Raw genomic sequence first — 9,948 nt, 5'->3', positions numbered from 1 at the left:
TCTTTTTTCATTTAAATGTATGCTTTTGGCTCTCTTGAATGTGAAATAAATCTTGAAAAGATTTATTGAAGGTGTTTTTTAAGGGTAAAGATCAAAGGGCAAATAATAAGAGCTCCTACATCATTATTTTTTTAAATCTTTTAATTTTGAAGCCAGTCTCTAATTTTCATAATTGCTGAGTGTACAGAGTAGATGACATAGTAATGTTTGCAAATGGATTTTCTTATGATTTTATCGGTTCTATTTTCAGCTAAAGGTAGCACAGGATAGTAGAGGGGTTTTGACAGTTAATTAAAAAATCTTTTTTTTTTTTCTGCAGTGAGGACTGGACAAAGATTTGATGCAAACTGAATAGTGAAAGGAAGCCGAATAGTGACTTGTACCTTGGAAGGTAGACCATGTTCAGTACTCATCTTCTAATATAGAGAAACAACCAAATATTAGAAAAGCCCTGCAATATTCATCGTAACAGTTGCTAAAGAATTTTATCCCCCTTTTTTTTTAACTGTGTATTTTCTTCTAGAACATAATAGGAATAGTTTTCACTGTGATGGAAGGCAGCCTTTGGGATGTGCGAATAGCGAATACTGGGGGGGATCAACGGGCATTGGGTGGAAGTGCTGGCATGAGAAGTGTTTGCTGGCTAAAAGCAACTCGCATACTGTGGAAAGCTGTTTCATTTAATAGGTTACCAGAAGAGGCAGAGGGAATAAGGATTTCCTGTAAGTCGCCCTGTTTCTCCGTACGGTTTATAATGGCTCTTTGACCTCTACTCAGCACACCCTTGTGCTGAACCACACATAGCAGCCCTTCCTGGAGACTGCCCAAGACAAAATGCTGTCTCTTGGGATTCAGGATAACTAATTAACAATTTTTTCAAACTTATTGGACAGATTAGGGGAATTAAAATGTCTTTACACCAGACACTTGAATTGAGAGAGAAGGGGCACAGCAAAGGCTTCTTTGATCAGTTAGGACTTACAATTTGCTGGGTTGGTTTTTCAGGTCCTTCCCCTCTGTGATAAGTGAGGCTATCAACCTTCATCCATCTTCAGCCTCACTGACACAGAGCCAGCGTGATTCCCACATACATAGTATTTACCAGCAAACTGATTATTGACTACAGGTCTTTCATTTCCAGGATGGGGATCTGCATACATGTACAGGCACATGTTTATTTATGTGTTTGGCATACTGTGCATCTCTGTAGGACATCAGCAGTTCTGGGCATGTCAAGCAACGTAGCAGAAAGAGTGACAAGGCTTCATCAGGGAAGTTTTTCAGCCCAACTTGTGTAAATACTCTTCACACATTACTCTACATACATATTTAAAGACTCAAAACTCTTTAGAGGTGATCACAAACAGTCTGCAGACAACAACCCCCTACAGAAATCTCAGCCAAAACTCTGTCCAAGGTCTAGCTCGAGGTGGAAAAGAAGTCGTGTTGCCTGTACGGCCTACAATGGTGCTGCTGTTTTCCTAAGACTATGTTACGCCTAAAGTCACATATTAAGAAAAAGGGTCTGTAAACATACTGGGCTCTCTGGTGAGTGCTACTATCACAGTATAACATACTGCTATAAATGAGATTTATTATCAGCTTGAACCTTCCTGTTTTCTCTTTTTCTTTCCCTATGAACTTTCCTTCAGGACCTCTTCCCCAGCATAGTAGATCCATCAATTTTTCTTTCAGACCCGAAGTACTGGTATTTTCCTTATATATTCCTACAAAGTGTTGCTATTTGGAAAAAATCAACTGGCATAAATACTCAAAGAAAATCAAACTTGACATTAACCATAGCTTTCAGTGAATCTTAGATGCTGATTGTTCTTTACAGCCTTCTTGGACATATGATATCACTGTTTCCATAACTTGCCTCTCACTAGCCTTTAGTAGATGTGGGTTTTTTACTGTTCTTCTGAGAACTTGGGAAATCACACAAAGCCCTGATCTTTCCTAGAGGTCTCTTAATTATGCATCGCTCCCTTATTTCTGAAAATCCACCTTCTCTTCCATCTCTAAGGAAATTTAATTCCTCCTCTGTGACATCATCTCTCTGTGGAAATTCATGTCTTATTTTTATGTCATGGCAAATTCAGTTTGCTTTTCCCTTATCCTATGTAAAAGGGAAGCACCAGTGTTTCCCAGCTGATAAAGTAAAAGCCTGGTACGTGCCAGGCAGCACCCAGAACCTGCCCTAATTAACTCTGCCAGACCTGTGCTTGTAGTCCAGTATGATTTGCATGGCAAGGAAGAGAGATAGATACTAGGAAGCTATTTTAACTGTTATTAATGAGGCTTTTCCACGTTAATTAGAAAATTTGTACTGTTAGACCCTTAAAACATTAATTTGACTGTCAGTAATGCAAGAAGATGCTAAGTGTAACATCAGAGCAAACATGAGTATCTCTATACCAAGTTTCTAGAGCCAGAAGCGTTGGGAAGCAATGTCAAAGGTTGTTCACTGATGCTATTTACAGGAAATGAAAGGCTGGATTCATCAGTCTAAACAACAACAGGGTAGAAGTCTGAGCTATCTGCCTCAACTGCCTTTATAGCTGTTGGAAAGAAGCAAACACATCTAAGGTGTGTGACTCATTGTCTCTTCCCAACGTTGACATTTAAAACAGATCAGATGAGTAGTACCCTAAAGAGCATATTTCTTTCCGCAGACTAGGCTAGTTCAGATGTAGCTGTCTGTCCGTCCTACAGACCTCTAAAGTTAGATGAGGTGAATCTCATCCTAAATTCTTTGCTGATGAAGGCACCTAGAGAGACTCTATATTTTAAGCAGAGACTATATGTATGAAAAGATACATGCTTTTTTGAGCGTTTTGCAATTAACTCTGCAACTTTGATGTGTTTTGTTACATATAGGTTTAACAAGTAGTTTTCTTGTAAAAACAATAGGAAAGCATATAGGCACATAAGGATTATTTCAGTTTATTGTTGACAATTCATGTAAACTCAATGTTCATTTATTTTAAAAAAGAAAAATCATAGCCTGAATTACAATCACAAGCTGGTACTATTGAGTCTTGACCGTGAGGCTGATGAATCTATGCTGTTGAGCCTCTGGCACATCGTAAGAGGAATCAGGAATACTACTTTTTTTTTTTTTTTAGGGGGGAAAAAAAAAACAGAAAAAGAGAGAGTAGCATTGAAGTTCATCCCATTGCCTTTATTACTTTACCACCATTCAAGTACGATGAGAAAGGCCAAAAAGCTTGCATGACAACCGGAGTGGGTAATACATGAATAGGAAGTCTGGTTTCTTTACTTCCCTATGACAGAGCTGAACAGTAGGCCAGGGAGATTTGGGGCTTTTTTTCTGTTGTTGGTTTTTTTTTTTTTCTTTTTCCTGATTCTATTCTTCTATATAACTTCTGTCAAAGAAATCACCCACGAGAACAAAGGTTTGCTACAAGTGTCACTCATTTTGTGCTAACACTTACCAAGAAGTCAAGATTCTACCAGATGTATACATTCCATATAATAAATATTTGAGAAATAGCGTGTGTGCAGCATGCAACTCTGGTCACCTTTAGATGCACAACAAATTCCATAATAATACCAGTAATGTTTTTTCCCCTGCAATCAGTATTTTGTTTTCATTCTATTAAATGTTTCTAGTGGTTGCACTTTATTCTAAAAGTCATTTAGAATAGATGGCATTATGCTTTTCTATTTTCCTTTTTTTCTTTCTTTTTTTTTTTTTTTTTTTTTTTTTTTTTTTAGTGAATCAGTCTTGTGTAAAGACTTTGGTGTGTGGATGTACCAGAGATGAATAATGAAATTTATATTATTATTTTTCTTGTGTCACAATAACAAATTGCTTGGGTAGGAAGCTTCTCTTTGTATCTCCTTGGATACCTCAGAAATTACTTCTTTGGCTTCTCTTAGTGTTGTTGGATGTAATACATAGTTTTGCAGCAGTATCTGAGCAGGACCATAATGAACGTTTATTTCCCTGAGTTTAAAGTTAACTTAATTGCCAATGTTAACTTTGTGTGCAAGGAAGAGATTATTTACCAGTCATTCTTAAGATAAATACTAACTGTGCTGACATTGTTAGTGGAATAGTTTCTGACCTGTGCAAGATGAACTTTAAAGAACAAATTAACTGACAGCATCAAATTATTAAGAGTTTTTAGATTTTTTTTTGTCATAAGTTTGTATGTATTTTCAAATTGCATATCATACAGGATATGATAATCTTAAATATTTGAAGTTGGCTTGAACAGTCATTCATAAGTAGTAATCTTCCAAAATCTTAAAAGCACTTTTTGGTAAAGCTCTTACACCTTCTTCAAGGCAACCATTTGTGTCAGTCTTTAAAATATGGAGGTTTGCACATGCACGCTGAAGCACTGAAGTCAGCTACCTGATGACCTCTCCTTAAAGAACCATTTTGAATCTTTTCTGAAGTGATGCTGTGAGATTTACTGGCATGTTCATAAAAAGTAATTAGTAAGATTTGAAGTAGTTTCTGATAATTTTCTTTCTATTTATAATTATTACAAGGAAATGTAGACACAGATGTCGTGAGAGTTTCCAAAAAAAAAAAAAAAAGGGGGGGGGGGAAGCCCTTACGTAGCTGACAGCCCGACAACTTTGCATATGTGTGTTAACAGGAGAATGCGCTGTGTTTGGGATGAATGGAGAAGCGGGCCTAAATGACTTTCAGATTAGCTGGAACAGATGGAAGGGTCACAGTTGAACAACTTTACACAGGAACATAAAGGCAATGTTCAAGTGGAGTTCATTGCCTCTGACAGATACTGTCAATCAAACAGGGGACTCTCAGTTAACCAGCAGCCTGTCCTTTTAAAGATTAAATTAAAAAAAAAAAAAGTATTGTGAGGCGATGACTGGAGTTTATCTGGTCTATGTCAGGCATAAACTCCACCCCGAGTGACTAGCGTTTTCAAATCAAACACAATAGGTTGTGGATATTTTGAAGACAAGTGAGTTACAGGCTACATTGAGAGGCAGGACTATGATATCATTTCTGCAAATGGGTAACCTGGGTCATGCCTTTCTAAGGGCGTATATCAGGTTTTGGTAGCTAAGAATCTCTTGCTGATATCCTGTGTGTCAAAAATGAAAATATCGCAGACAGCATAAAGCAGATTAGTGCACTGAGAGGCAGACGAGTTTAGTGGGGAGGGTGGAGGTGGGTGTGGATGTGGAAGATGGAAGGAAGAACTTCTTTTCTTAGGGTGAAAACAGGCACCTGAAAATGCTTTACATGTGGTTTCTCAGACTCGGATGCTGACACACACACTCTTCCCTCCTTTCCAAATAAACGGAGACAACTGGAGCAATGAAGTCCCTTGAATGTATGTGAGGATATATTCAGAAGCATAACCTGTTTATACAGCTCCCTCCAGCTCAGTGAAAAAGGAAAGTTATGAAAGCAACAGCAGATGAAATGTTGCAAGAATAATTTCTAGCAGATGAAGATAAATTGCACAGTTCACATCTTTGCCTGCAAAGGCCCTTCCAGAGATCGAGTCTTTTTCCTGTATCATCTTTCTTGGTATTTCATTTCTTCAGATGAGTCTGTAGACTCAAGTCAGGAAACCAGGACTCGATGAGATGGGACGTATTATTTGTATGATCCCTGATTGTAGCCCTAAGTGTTTGTGAAAGAAGTATTCAGCTCTGCGAGACACCTGATCCTAGCTTTATCCTCGGCAGCTGGCTCACTCACAAAAACTATATTAAAGCAGAGATCCAAACCTTACTGATCCTTAGACAAATAAGCTGTGCTTTCTTCATTGATCATTGTATTCCGTAAAACGAATAGTTGAGCAGCAAATTCTTGGTGTTTTACTACACAGCTGGGTCAAAATAACACTTCTTATTATCAATCCCATAAATACTCCTTGTTGGATCTCAATAGCACACAGAATCAAGGGCAGAAGCTTATGTGCTTTCCTTACTAGGATCGCTGCCAGAATGACAGATTTGATCACCAAATCTGAAATTTCAAAACAGTTCTGAAAAGTTAAGAGTTTTATGGAGCTAAATTACTAGTTGGTAGCCTGTGTCAGCAACTGCTGCAGCTCTTCCTGCCTTTCTTGGCTATTTCTTTTGAATCGTCTTGTCTCTAGCAGATGGTGGTGTGCTTGATGACCGTTTGCTTTGTTTTGCACTGAAGATGATGCCAGTGCTTTCAATCTCTGTTTTGAAGGAAACTTGTCATCTGCTCTCCATCAATGTAATTCTACAAGAAGTGCAATTATTTTGAAAATTGCAGGAGTTAAAAATAGGAGAATGCTAGAGGTGTGCTTGTATTCTCCTGAAGGCACCCACTCTTTGCTACTATTAGAGACCAGTTTGCAGTAATCTGGTCTCTAACCTTAGACTGGGGTAATCCAGCCAGTTGTGCGCTCTTATAGCAAGGTAGGGGGCTGAGAAGTAAAAGCTGAGAAATGCTGCAGTAAAAAAAAAACCCAGAACACTGAACTGGTGTTGCATCAAGAAGATGCCATATTTCATTTCACTGAGACAATACATCAGTAAATCCCAGTATCGCATCACTTTAGGCATTTCCCACTGACTAGTTACAGCTCAGAGTGCCAGTGGGTAACTAGCTGCTAAGAGCATCTCGTTTGCTACCGTTCTGCAGGGACTGGCTGGAAAACTGTCAAATTTTTTCAAGGGAAAATTGAGTTTTCCCCATTTTTCAGGTGGAAAATGAGTTTTCATTAAAGAAAAATCAATGTTTTATTTTCATGGGGTATTTTTAGTTCTTAAAATTTTTATGATTTGAGACTTAAGTATATGGACTCACAGCTCTGCCATATAAGTGACTTTCTTGTAAATTTTCTTTTTAAAAAAGATTAAAATCTTCCATAAATGAACTACTGATCTTTGGTAACACTAGTGAAGAACTATTATTCTGTAGCAGACAATATGCTATTCATTTATGCTCCTGGAAATTATTCCTATAATTTATCTTATGATCACTGTTTGGCCTTTATCCTATTAATGAAATCAAGAGTTATAGTTTATAGGTAGTATTTGTCATTTATTAAGGCAGGTATGATGGTTGATTAAAAAAAACAAAAAAAACCCCAAAAACAAAAAACAAAACAAAACAAAAAAACCCCCAAAAAACCCAAACACAAACCTAAAACCACCCTGCAGTATATTTCACAACAGTTGGCAACTACCATGCTATTATAATTGTAATATACTACAGGAGATATATTATTTAATTGTGAAACAAGGAAAGATTTTTTTTTTTTTTTTCCCCTCTATGTATAGCACTGAAAAAATGCATATTAGTCTTTCATCTTCCTTGGACTGCTAAAGCACTTCAGAAGACACGGGCAATGTGGAAAATGGTTTAGGTAATTACGTCAAATTTTACATGCATAAATTTTGCTTCGTGGCTGTGTCTGGAAGAAGAGGGAGCTCCAGGAGCAATCTGCCTTCTCGTGTTCTATGGAGTTGAAATTACTTGGCAAGCCATAATTCTTCCCGTTTGCCACCACTGCCATATTGATACACAAAGTCCCTTTTTTTAGGTCTAAAAAACATGAGTGTCATGATTCAGAAAAATAATGAAATTGGACAATTAGCTTTTTCACCATTAGCTATAAATGGAGTGTCCCCATTAATTCGATATCTGCCCGTTTATAGTGATAACTATGGCTTCTCGGAGTCTGAGCTTGTCAGTGAAATTCAGGCCCCACTGATTTCATTAGTGAAAGTTTCCATAGATTTTAATGAAGTTGTGATTACACTCAAGGGGTCTGACAATCTAGAAAAATTCCGTGCATTTGTTAAATCCTACATAGCCAAGTGTCCCCCTAATTTATTTTGGTGTAAACATATTGACTTGAATTATTCCTGGTTTGTATGCTTAAACAGAGCAAAGAATCAGATTGTATGTGGCTTTTGAGGTTGTTCAAATGGGAATCGACTTTTTTTTTCCCTATAGATCACGTGGAAGTAACATAAATTAGAAAATGATTGCTGAAATAGAGAAATAGTCACTGAGCCAGGAGGACATTTAACTGTGCAAAGAACTAATGTGACACATCCCTCTTTTATTCTGCATGACACTGGCCTTATTAATCAGACAAGCAAGCTTCGAAAACAAACAAACATCCAAACAAAGAATTGCAGAGATAAAGCAAAGCACCCGTTTTCCATTTAGATTCCCTGACACAGCATGAAAACAAACTGGGCATGGATTAATAAATGATCCCCAGATACGTCATTTAAGAGCCCTGTGTCAACTGCAAATAAAACCAGCCATGTCATACATCCCTTTAGATGTTCATTAATGGATCACAGTTCTGCTTTTTTGATATAATCGCGACAACTGGGCAAGATGCTTAACAAATCAACTTTTGTTTGGTCAAAGTTTTAAACCTCACTCTTTTGTACGGCTGCCTGTTTTGTGGTTGTTGTTTGTTTTTTAACAAACTGGGTATTGGCTTGAACTGGAGAAGAGCTACTAGATAAGCTATATTAGCCAAAGACTTCTTATATTCAATCTTTCTTTATGGCTAATGTTTCCCATTCCTTTCTTCTCTTTGCTTTGGGTTAGCGCCTGTCAGAACACCAGTTCTGTTGTGGACTGCAGTGTTAATGCAAGTTGCCTCGCATAATGCTGACCATTGTCTAGCAAGTTGCCACACCAACTCAGCAGATCAAGGAGACATGCAAATGGGTCAGGAACACACACAGAGGTTTTCTCCTCACCTAAGAGGATAAGAGCTACAGAGAACTAAGGCAGTACGTTCATCATTAGTGGGTATGTACTAGAGAAAGTTATTTACATTTAAATTTTGCAAGAAAGCAAACTTCTGTAATCAGTAGAGGGCCACTGATTGAACATCACAACTTAAGAGCTCCGTATAGGTGCTCCAGAGAAATTATTAGTATCCTTGAAGCTGAAGGATGGGGGGTGGAAGTCTTTGGGCTAGTAGGCAAAACTCCCTGGGACCAGCTTTGCTGTATGGCTTTAACTTTCAGTGTTATGAACTCCCTAACTGTGAAAAGGTATAGTTCAGCCCTTGCTGTATGGGTTGTTGCCATTTTTAACTAGCTAGTGTAAGCCACTTTGAGTAAGCAGAATGGAGAGCGACATAGAATGCAAAATACTATTAAAATAATTAATTTAAAAACCAGTGTAACTACCTGAAAATATGACCTTAACTCCAATAGCAGTAGATGTTGAAAGAACTTAGTCTGTTCTTGTGCTACCATTTGGGCTGGAAATAAGGGACTTGGATTTTATTGTCTGCTCTGCCACGAGCTGTCATATGACCTAGGGAAAATCACTCTTCCTCCCTGCTGTTTGTTTCCCCCCCTTCGTACAGGTGATCTCTAGGCTCTTTGGAGAGCAAGTCAGAGAGAACCTAACAAGACAGAACTCATGTTATCTGCTTCTTAGTGCTGCAAACAGTAGCAAGATTTCTGCTAATGTTGACGGTCAGAAGAGGGGGAGGGTAATTAGAAGCCAAGTTGCCCTGCAGGTATAAAAGAGACATCTCAAAATTTCTAGAGACTTTGACTTTTTGAATGGGATTTGATTTAGGTTTGACTCCTAGACAAGCCATATGGCTTGTTCCTTACCCCAGCTGGGACATCGTCAAAACTGTGGTTCTCTCCAAATGGAGGAAGTCCAGACCATATTTTTCAAAGTCCCTCCAGAGGTTGAAGGGAGCAAATGACTTTACGCCCAGTGAGAGACCTTGGAGGGGTTAAACCCCTCCCAGGGAGCATAATGCATGTCTGAGTACACGATGTAATGCTGCAGGGAGGGGTTCGGTGACCCCACCTTCCCTCTCCGGGGCTAGCAAACTTTCCCTATGAATTTACTAGGTAGATTTAATCAGCAAAACCTTAGACTCTATTAAGCATTTACAACCTCCTGCAAGATGAACAGTTTCCAGAAAGCATGTTCTCGGGAGGCTG

Source organism: Platalea leucorodia (genome assembly GCF_965183815.1).
Source record: "Platalea leucorodia genome assembly, chromosome: 7".
Taxonomy (NCBI): Eukaryota; Metazoa; Chordata; class Aves; order Pelecaniformes; family Threskiornithidae; genus Platalea; species Platalea leucorodia.
The sequence above is the reverse complement of the archived record's forward strand: the minus strand, read 5'-3'. Positions refer to the sequence as shown.